General features: G+C 42.9%; 1 protein-coding gene across 4 annotated transcripts in view; it reads right to left on the bottom strand.

Moving 5' to 3' along the window:
* Positions 1-12,001, bottom strand: part of dph6 (diphthamine biosynthesis 6) — an 85,404-nt gene that overhangs the window by 25,058 nt on the left and 48,345 nt on the right. The gene's annotated exons all lie outside the window — the stretch shown is intronic.

Below are 12,001 nucleotides of genomic sequence, written 5' to 3'. Positions count from 1 at the left end.
CACTTTCATTCTGGTTCCTCCTGGTTCACTTTCATTCTGGTTCCTCCTGGTTCTCCCTAGTTCACTTTCATTCTGGTTCCTCCTGGTTCTCCCTAGTTCACTTTCATTCTGGTTCCTCGTGGTTCTCACTAGTTCTCACTAGTTCACTTTCATTCTGGTTCCTCCTGGTTCTCACTAGTTCACTTTCATTCTGGTTACTCCTGGTTCTCACTAGTTCTCACTAGTTCACTTTCATTCTGGTTCCTCCTGGTTCTCACTAGTTCTCACTAGTTCACTTTCATTCTGGTTCCCCCTGGTTCTCCCTACTTCACTTTCATTCTGGTTCCTCCTGGTTCTCCCTAGTTCACTTTCATTCTGGTTCCTCGTGGTTCTCACTAGTTCTCACTAGTTCACTTTCATTCTGGTTCCTCCTGGTTCTCACTAGTTCACTTTCATTCTGGTTACTCCTGGTTCTCACTAGTTCTCACTAGTTCACTTTCATTCTGGTTCCTCCTGGTTCTCACTAGTTCTCACTAGTTCACTTTCATTCTGGTTCCTCCTGGTTCTCACTAGTTCTCACTAGTTCACTTTCATTCTGGTTCCCCCTGGTTCTTCCAATGGAATTGAGCCATATATGTGATTAAACAGGAACTTATACTCATACAGGATGGTTGTTCAGCTCCGTTCACCCTGACATCAGTCTCATTCACCCTGACATCAGTCTCATTCACTCTGACATCAGTCTCATTCACCCGGACATCAGTCTCATTCACCCTGACATCAGTCTCATACACCCTGACATCAGTCTCATTCACCCGGACATCAGTCTCATTCACCCGGACATCAGTCTCATACACCCTGACATCAGTCTCATTCACCCTGACATCAGTCTCATACACCCTGACATCAGTCTCATTCACCCTGACATCAGTCTCATACCCCCTGACATCAGTCTCATCCTGGCAGCAGTCAACCAAAGCTCTTTCCTGGGGTTAATGTTTTCCCTCTCAGTTGCCCTATAGAATGGCTGTGCTTCTGCTTGGCCATGTGGCCTATGTACACACTCCTGGTTTCAGAGAATAAATCTCTCCTCAAACTCAATCCATCGCTTGAAACTCAATTACACACTCCCACAGAACTGGCTACTGGTCAAAGATGATAAATACAGTCATTCTCTCAAGCGGACAAATGGCTGGTGAAGACGTTGGGCTGTTCGATATAGAATTGAGGCTAACTTATTTATTTAATTTCCAAACATATACACACCTCATGGAGGACTACAATGGAAAAAAGAGACTATTTTGTAAAGCTATAGAGTGCAAACTGCAAACACAGACCTGACACAACATGAACGTGAAAACAGACAAACAAAAACGTGTTCGACCTGCAAAGAAGTGCCGTTCATTTCCGAATCAAACTAAATCAACTCTACCTGAGTCCTGTCAAAGTAACACAGTGCAGACATCAGTGAGGTGTAACGTCCGAAATGAACATCAATTATCAGCCTATGTTTGATAAGCGCATCAACTAAGTTCCATCTTTTTTTCGCAATGTATCATATCACCAATAATACACATTTCCCAGCAGGAAGATAAGCAGGTGCCTTAGCATGGGTGAGAGCAGATCCGTTCAAACGGGGGTCTGTCTGTGTTGTCTTATTCATGAGCATAATTAGCCACGTGATAATACGCTGAGATTCCCAGATAAACGGCCTGTTAGACGACAAAGTTCCTAAGCTCAATAATTTAAGCTCGAAGAAATCCATGCGATTAATGCAGAAGGATGCGTGGGGACCAATGAGACCAGTGGAGAGGTCAGGTCTCTGGACACCCATCACCTTGCTACATTAGGATATCAAAAGTGTGGCCACCGTGCCACTTCCTAGTCAATGCAAACAGCCGCTGGTGACAGGGTGTTAATTGGTGGTCTAAGCAGAGACCTTTAGGGTCTGTGAAGACGCTGACCTCCGGAGGGATCAAGGAGACCAAAATCAATTGATACATGGTGTGAGAGCAGGGTCCTTAACCGATTACCATACGTACATACATGGGTATCGTATTTCTCCCCCAGATTACAAGGGTTACCAAGTGTGGACCAGTGGTATTACTGAAGGCTTAGCACTTCGCCCCAACCCCCTCTTCACCTCCACTGAGTCAGTACCCGTGCTCACTTTGTTAGTAGCAAATGAGGCCAATTGTCTAACCCCAAGGTTCTAGGCGTTACAGTCCAATCACCTACTAGGCTTATCTGAGATATCAAGTCCACATCAATGAGACAGGAGAAATTGCGTTGACATAAAAGTAGCCTTTATTACCTAATCAAATTTCCAATGAGCAATATATGCAGATAAGAAGCATTGCAAAGCTATGGGATGAACGCAGGATAACATGGTGCATATGTTTTGAGTTACACTGTACTTTCAGTACACATCAATGCACCATAGTGGACATTACTACTGGACATTCAAGGGCAGTGTGATGCCACTTTGAAATACTGCTGCAGCACACACAAAGGTTTTTCTTCACCATGACAAAATCAGCAGTTTGTAGAATTTGATTTGATAATAACAGAACAACATAAAGCTCTTTGCTAGAGGGGGATATGGCCACAGCCATTTCCATATGGGTTTCCCATGATTCCTAGCTCCTGGGTTCACTTGTCAACTTTGATGAATCTTCAGCATCTGCCTCTGCTGCTCCAAATTACCGCGACAGAGGAGGAGATGAGAGAGAGGACGCAAGGGAGGAGAGGAGGGGGATGGAGGCCTCCCGTCTTTCAAACGGTCGGATCAACCACCTGATCATTTACCTGCGAACCATACCTCTATGTCTGGTCTGCAGCGTAACATAAAAGCCTGAGTTGTTGGCGACGTCAACAACAAATCGTCATTGGCATTCCATTTATGAGCCATCAAGGGCCATCATATCTCCTCCATCTGAGGAGCCTTGATAAAGTCAGACGGGTGGCGAGGACCTCGTAACAAGCCATAAAAAGAGCTCCCCATTTTGACTTCCAAAAAAGGAGGACTACCATTTGTTGATTTGAATATCAAGAGGCCAGCGCATGCCCCCTTGACTGTTAAAGACAAACTCCCCATAGCTTCCACCAAGCAGGTGTGTGATGATCAATTATTAAAGCTCCAGCTCAGGTTACTACTGGCGCATGGGGGGGGGTTAACGAGGGATCGGCTTGAGAGTGGAGGCAAAAGGGAAACGAATACTATTTACATAAAATTAACAGTTCAAAAGAATGAGTTCACACACCAATCAAACTTGTTAATTGACTGTCAATGGTGTGTCCCTGAATATACAACACGGCTACATTATTTATCTCCTGCACTGACAGGGAAGACAGTCCAATTTGCATGGGCGTCCTAAACGTGATCAACAAGCACAATGCCACATGCATTTTTAATAGGCCAGAGATGAGACTGTTAATATTCATAAGGGTCAAACAATAGCATATTACATTAAACTTCCTATAAACAAGTCAAGTATTTTTCAAACGGTAACCTTAGGAGTCTAAATGGCCCAGTGAGAAAAGGACACGCGGTATTAAATATTTCACAGTTAAATCAATAGTAAGGTGTGTTCGTGGTGAATGGTATACCAAGCCTCCACTCCCTCTCACTGCAATTGCAGATATCCTGACCCTAAACGGGTAAAGGTACAACCTAGCTTATGTTTTTCAATCTGATATTTCAATTGTGTCCTGTCTTACTGAAAATGCATATTTAGTTATCGCGCAAGCCGAGTTTTGAATATTGTACCTCAGGGTTACAAAATCTATTAGTCTGGCTTAACACTAAATGTGTCTCAGACCTTATTTTCCCTACAAGCTACACAAACATCCTCTCTGTGAGACGTCGGAGGCCGCCGCGACACACGCTGCCTGCTTAGCATTAATTGAATCTGTGTTTTGGCTTCATGCTTTATCAACCTTTATTTCATGGCTTAAACACCATCATTTTTCAGAAACCCAATGACGTGTCAAAAGGTCACTGAGCCCCAAGGATCCAGACAGTAACACGTATGCAAATGCTGGAACACTGGAACCGGTTGCATGGATGAATCCATCCGCTCTCAAGCCTTCACTGCTTCTTGTAACACGCCTAGCGTGTCTGAGGCCTTCTTAATTGTCGTTTTAGTTAGAAACGTCCAAGGCGTGAACAGGCTAGGGTGCTAGGCTATATTTACATTGGTGTTGTAAAGTAACTCATTGGGCTCAATTCTGCTGAATGACTGTCTGACTCTGTGTCATTAGCAGGGCTGGGTATAGACCAACCAGACTGGGCCAGTGCAGGTAAAGTGACCTGGTATTGACAAACAGTCAGGTTTTCTCACTGGTCCAAGGACAGGGTGAGGGGGAACAGCTCCATGGCCTGCTTATCAGATATGCTCATTCACATCTCCCATTGAGCCCTCGTGCGTAATTTAACTAAGGGAATGATAATACAAATGTACAAAATGAATCAAATGAATATGCTGTAACTTTTGGCTAACGCAGGAAGGAAACACGTAACACAAAATGAAAAGGGTAAACAGTGTATGACTAAATGCAGCATAATGGGAGTGGAAATTGGTAACAGAATTATGTTTGCTTCTGAATCTTTGAAGCATTGTTAACAGTGGGCCCACAGTAAATGGGTAAATGTAGTACTTTGGACTGAAGGCAGGGGGGGATATTGAATGACTCAATCACTAGAACACTGGAGCAAGGCATCTCATAACACCTATCAAACTGTATTAGAACGAATCGCCCTTCTAACTCACAATCTCATAGTCTCTAAAGGAACATGCTTATTTCATGCCACAAAACTCTTCATCTCTTTCCTGTATTTTTTATTTCTTGAATATTTAAAGGTTGGCAAATAGTTGTAAATGTGCGAATCAAGGAAGAAGTTTATTCCACGCATTTAAGTGCATATATTATTTCTGCTTTTTGGATTTGATACGGAATAACTGTTTAATCCTTCCACGGTGAATGTCAGTTTGTCAGGTCTGTGTGCTGTGATTCCATCTTCAACTGACTTCAAGTCTGTGGGGCTCTTTCAGCATTAGTGCATTCAAAGCGCATCACGTCTCCGAATAAGAAATGATAAGAGATGGGCTCATGTTGTGCTACGCCCTGAGGAGATTCTGGGGCTTCTGACACCTCATTTATAGAAATATAACATGTTCAGGAGAACCAAAACCTTTCTCCCCTTCTCTTGTATCTTTCACCATCTTAGTCTCTCTTAATTAAGGCTTCTTCTGAAAGAAAATTAAATTGTATTTTTTTTTAAATTTCCTCGTCTTATTAATCCTCCATGTCCCTTTTTTCAGTTTGTGCTCTAGTTTGAGCCTAACCCTTGTATGCTCAACTGTCACACAACATCAGTGTTACTTAAACGGCGACATAAATAGCCAGAACGAAACTCACAAAGGCAAACATGGGGGAACTCTCAAGCATCCTCTCTGGTCCAGAATTGCATATGGAGACAAAAAAGACCTACGGACATATGTTCAAAATAGAATAGTTATTACCAGAACAAATATTTGAGAAAGAAAATAATCAGGAATCGTGAAAAGACACTATAAAGACAAAACGTGACATTGGCCCCTCTCTCGCTTTCACTATGCCGTTTCCATTCTGCCTGCCTGTCTGCCCTCGACATGCCCATTCCAGAGATGCCCGGGTGGAGAAGTAACACTGTCACGTCGGCTCTGGTCAACTTTATGCTGATTACTCATCTGTCTGTAGCCTTCGTTGTGGAGTATTATCAAGGTCAGAAGGGACTGCTTTATGTTATTGTGGGAGACACCCTCCTCACGCACATCCACACGCCACAACACAGGAGCAAATAAATAAATCATTTAGAATTTTGGTTGACAAAAATAAATATATTAGAATTGACGTATTGCTGTGTTTTATCTTAAATTTACTTCAACCCAAATCATTTTAAAAATAAAATCTAAATTTTTTAAATCTTGTAAAATCTAAAAAGTCAAACTGATAAAAGATACATGTTAATGAAGAGTGTGGTAGTCCAGACCATCAGAGTTGTGTGCTGAAGTGATAGAAGAGCATGTTTTCTTTTTGCGTTAAAGCAAAATGCCCTGGTGCCTTCAACTGTCCCAACCTCAGATTTTTTTGACAAATTGGTTGTGAGGCTTTTACGACTGATGCACATATCTCAAAAATCATTTCTGCCAAGCTTCTTCTATGACCTGCCCGTGGGACATGACAAGCTCCTCGATGCGTCGCTCTATCAAACAGGATCATTCCAGGACAATGCAAATTATGACAAATTCCATCATCCCGCATTATGCGCTTTCCCACTAATCTCCCTAATTCGAGAGAATCGGAAGGGTTTCGCTGTTTCAGCTGAGGGGCATGTTTGTCTGATTGAATGATGTTGAAACTGCAACCCTCAACCCCCGTTCATTCTCCCTTTCCAGCTGTGACCACCTCTTTCAGTCATACATTGTTTCTGTCTTTTACAGAGTGGCCCATGCAAGATTTATTTACCTTTTATTCACAGTCAAAATAAAAGACTAGATTGGTCAACTCCTAACCTGCGCACCTGAAATCAAGACTCAAATGTCATCTTATATCTGGAAAATCACTTGGATGATCTTATTTGGTCAATATCAGTCAGTTCTATGTATGTCATTTATGTGTGCTGTTGTTGTGTATTAGTGTGTGTGTGCGAGTGCGAGTGTGTGTGTGTGTGTGGGGCGGGGGGGGGGGATGACACAGTGAGTGATGTCCACTCTGTCTCCCCCATGACTTGTGGTGACACGTGAGGCTGTCTCATTGGTAAAGGCGCTGGTCTGGAGAGGCAGAGGCCAGTCCTACCGCATCGCCTTGTCCAGCCATCATTTACTGAGGCAGATAGGGTCCAGCCACACCAAGGTTGCACTAAAGGACCTCTGCTTAAAGCGAGTGGACAACCTGCAGTACAGTAGACATCAATACAAATACAGGCAAGAGGAATAAAAGACAAACAGGGAGAGAGAATGTCCCAGTGAGGATTGGTTGTGGTAGTTCCCTTTCCTTTCAAGAGATGGCAGTATGACTGCATGGAAAAGGCTGTGGTCGTAGGGGAATGTGGCTAAGCATTCTCACTGTTGGCCTACACTTTATACAGTGTGTTCCTGCCAGATATATTCTACCTCCTCTCAGATGTGTTATGGTCAACAACAAAATGTTTTTAACAATAAAAAATAAATCCCATACAAGTGAAGGATTAATTAAGGTCAATGGAATGTCAGAAAGGGAATCATTTGGATGGTTTTTATGTTCAAAATGCTGTATCAATATTTCTTGCAGTTACAAATTCAGGATCTGATTAAATTCTTCAGATCAATTTCGGTTTCTATTTTGAAAAAAAGTGTCAAACTTGTTCCTCTATCCTTCTTGGCGTTATAGTATACATTTGACTGAATATTTAATTGAATAGATACTGTATCCACTAGATATACTATTTAGTATATAAAATTCGAGTTATTTTTTTATTTAAGCTGTTGATAATATATAGAATAAAACATTGAACTACGAAGTTTCGACTTAAAAATCAAACAATTACTGTATAAAAAAACCATAAAGTACTATATTTGTACTTTTCTCTTTCCCCCTAAAAGCCCACTAACATTCTATAGTATGTGACAGATACTTACATAATAAATTGAACCATATCAATAATACATCTGGAAAAAGACGAACATGGCTATATGTCCACAGTAAAGCAGCGCTTGCTTAAAACAGGAAACTGTCTATAATTCATCCACAACACCTCTGTAAAGTGTACTCAAATGGCAATGGCTGTTGAAAAATTAGTGACCCAGGTTAAAAGTTACCGTGGCTTTGTACCGTACCCACCACCTCAATGCGAAATTCATGAAAAGGTGAGTGTCCAGAAGTAAATGGGACATAAATGCTAACTTTTCCCTGTGCCATCAATAAATCACATTAATAAATGAAGACAAAACTGCGATGCTCATCCACCGTCGTATGATGACGACAACCTAACAATCATTTTCCACCAGAAGCACTTACTGTCACTTTGAATATAGTAAAAATATCCTATTAAATATAGCAGCAACACAGTCATAGAAAGTCTAGAAATAACCACCTAAATATACAGTCTATAAAACAAACAGCGGTGTAAAGTCAGTTGTGGCATTCTGGAACTCACACACTAAGCAGTATATTAACCTCAAGGTGATGATTCTTGTTACTAGGGCACACTACTACTGTGCTCTTTCCGCTTATGTATGATGTATCCCTTTATCTCTCTGTCAGCACCTCTATTCAACTCTGTCTGCTGTCCTGTCTTCCTGTGTGCTTATATACAGTGTATTAGCTACATTCACAGTGTGTAGGCTAGTGCTGGGCTGTGTTGTGGCTGTTAACCTTTATTAGACTAGATTGTACTACTCAAGTAGCCTGCCTGCATTGTGCTGTGTGGAACTATGTACACTAAGCCAGGTTGGTTTGTGTTTATTTTTTAACCATATAGATACTATACTGTATGTTGGTACCCACCTTGTAGTGAGTGTGCACCTGTCTACCAAACTCTAACCTTCAGAAGGAGCATTTTTCGTCTGTCTGTCTGTCTGTCTGTCTGTCTGTCTGTCTGTCTGTCTGTCTGTGTGTGTGTCTGTGTGTGTGTCTGTGTGTGTGTCTGTGTGTGTCTGTGTGTGTCTGTGTGTGTCTGTGTGTGTCTGTCTGTGTCTGTGTGTGTCTGTTCACTCCAGTCCTGTCAGCTATGCCCACTCGTCTCTGCAGGGGGAATAAACACACCCGGGCATCACTGAATATAGTTGCTAGTTACCATAGTAATAGACTGGTCATACATCTCCCATTCCTCAGACAGTGATGGGACTGGACAGCTTGGCCGTTTTTCTTTTTATGTATGCCTTTGTTACTCTGCTATTTATACCACACAATAAAACAGAGCCACTCCCATTTTACAATGCTAAAAAAGGGGACAATATTCTTGTGGAATTTCATACCAAAGAAAAACAATATTTGGAACAGTGTTTGTGATTGGATAGTAAAAATGGATTGAGGGTTTTAATATGCATCTCTGGCTTTGACATTGTTACGTAGCATTAATCAAACATCTTTTGTGACATGGCTGGTCTATTCCCTAATGTCCTCCTTTAGACTGATCAACAGTGACAAAGCTAAGAGTACATAGACTCTCATACACGCACGATGTATGACCAGTCTATTACTATGGTAACTAGCAACTATAGTGAAAACACACACACACACGCACACACACACACCTGCATATTCACTCACTCCTACAGACATTAAAGCCCTTAAATGAATCTGTCAAATCACATCCATACATCCTGAGTCCTGACAGCTAAATATGTGTATTCATTTTCCTCTTTTCCCCTAATATTCATCCACTGAACTTTCTATTCAATTCAATGAAGTTAATAAGTAAATAGAAATGGAGATCAGTAATTGTGTTCACTTCTCTAAGCCAATAACAAACACTAGACATGGTTTCACTGACTGTACCAGGGGAGTGGGAAAAAGGCCAACCACTACAGAAGAGAAAGCATCTCTGATCTCCAGTGACTGGCTGGGCGTGTAAGGATCACTGCACTGGGGCATGTGGCTAGAGTGTGTGTGTGCACATGTGTGTGGAGGTCTATGCCTATGTTCATACAGTGTGTGTAGGTGTGTGTATGGATGTGTGAGTGTGGTATATGTGTGTGGAGGTCTATGCCCCTGTTCATACAGTGTGTGTAGGTGTGTATGTGAGTGTGTGAGGTATATGTGTGTGGAGGTCTATGCCTCTGTTCATACAGTGTGTGTAGGTGTGTATGTGAGTGTGTGAGTGTGTGAGGTATATGTGTGTGGAGGTCTATGCCTCTGTTCATACAGTGTGTGTAGGTGTGTATGTGAGTGTGTGAGGTATATGTGTGTGGAGGTCTATGCCTCTGTTCATACAGTGTGTGTAGGTGTGTATGTGAGTGTGTGAGGTATATGTGTGTGGTCTATGCCTCTGTTCATACAGTGTGTGTAGGTGTGTGTGTGAGTGTGTGGTATATGTGTGTGGAGGTCTATGCCTCTGTTCATACAGTGTGTGTAGGTGTGTGTGTGTGTAAGTGTGGTATATGTGTGTGGAGGTCTATGCCTCTGTTCATACAGTGTGTGTAGGTGTGTGTGTGAGTGTGTGTGTGAGTGTGGTATATGTGTGTGGAGGTCTATGCCTCTGTTCATACAGTGTGTGTAGGTGTGTGTGTGAGTGTGGTATATGTGTGTGCCTGCGATGGGGGTGGCTATCCTGTCCCTCCTTTCCGCGGCTTGTTTACATGAACCAAGCCAGTCAGACACCAATAATACATGAAGAGTTGTTCATAGCCAATCAGGATCAGTTGTCAAGGCAGGACCCATTAATGAAGACCTGTGTGTGTGTGGGGCTGTTTCTGTTTCTGTGTCTGTGTGTGTCATGGGTAGAGAAAGGAGGGTGACAGTGGCCCAACACAGTGAGAGCCCAATGCACTGTGACAGATCCAGTCCTTCCCATGTCCTGGGCCGATATTAGCTAATATCAGCCTCCCAAACCACGTGGCCGAGGCAGGGCTGGAGTGGGCTAGGGTAGTGCTGCCTGCCTAACACAGCCTCTTCTTCCTGGAAATGACTGCTGCCACGGGCACTCAGCCTCCATGGGGTCACAGCAGGGAGAGGAGGAGTGTGTGTGTGATGGTGGGGGGGATAAATAATGACCCCATCTCAGTCCCACCCAGCCCTGCTACTATCCACTACCACCCCCTCACACCCCTTGTACAAATGCCTCCTCATCAGATCCTGTTCTGAAAAACCAAACAAAGAATGAAAATAATATGCAAAATTGTCATTCTTTTCTGTTATCTAATGTTTTTCTCTCAATGATTCGGGTGTTTTTTATGCACAAAATCAAAAGAATTGCTGAAACTGCATCAAAACCTCGCCAAGGCATTCATGCGTTCCTTTTCAGACATTTCAAATCTTTATCCGGAACGGAGCAGAATGGAATGGCATCAAACACCTATAAACCACGTGTTGATGTATTTGATACCATTCCAGTGATTCCGCTCCAGTCATTACCACGAGCCCGTTCTCCACAATTAAGGTGCCACCAACCTCCTGTGTTGCACCTGCATATTTCCTTAACATGTTGGGTATTGACTGGGGTAAGCTGTGTACATTAGGTCGTGTTTACATCATTTGTCGCTCGCATTCCTTGAACTGAACAAACTCAATGCTAGCGAGCAAAAACAACCTGAGAAATGGACACCATACTTCACCTCAAACTATTTTAGCTGTCGGGCAGACGAACAGTACTGGACTGTCTGAAATGTCATTACCAATTAATACTTTTTACCCAGACTTTTACACATTTTGGACATTTACTTTACGGATGGAATGGAAATTACTTTTTGTTTCAGTGTGAAAATGAAACCGAAGGGAGCCTTGGGGATGCGTCTCCCACATGACTGTGGGCCTGCTGTGACTTCTACAACACTGTCCATGGGGTTCTGCTGTGACTTCTACAGCACTGTCCATGGGGTTCTGCTGTGACTTCTACAACACTGTCCATGGGGTTCTGCTGTGACTTCTACAACACTGTCCATGGGGTTCTGCTGTGACTTCTACAGCACTGTCCATGGTGTTCTGCTGTGACTTCTACAACACTGTCCATGGGGTTCTGCTGTGAATTCTACAACACTGTCCATGGGGTTCTGCTGTGACTTCAACAACACTGTCCATGGGGTTCTGCTGTGACTTCTACAACACTGTCCATGGGGTTCTGCGGTGAATTCTACAACACTGTCTATGGGGTTCTGCTGTGACTTCAACAACACTGTCCATGGGGTTCTGCTGTGAATTCTACAACACTGTCCATGGGGTTCTGCTGTGACTTCAACAACACTGTCCATGGGGTTCTGCTGTGAATTCTACAACACTGTCCATGGGGTTCTGCTGTGAATTCTACAACACTGTCCATGGGGTTCTCCTGTGACTTCTACAG

The sequence above is a fragment of the Oncorhynchus kisutch genome, linkage group LG7, assembly GCF_002021735.2.
Source record: "Oncorhynchus kisutch isolate 150728-3 linkage group LG7, Okis_V2, whole genome shotgun sequence".
Taxonomy (NCBI): Eukaryota; Metazoa; Chordata; class Actinopteri; order Salmoniformes; family Salmonidae; genus Oncorhynchus; species Oncorhynchus kisutch.
The sequence above is the reverse complement of the archived record's forward strand: the minus strand, read 5'-3'. Positions and strand labels throughout refer to the sequence as shown.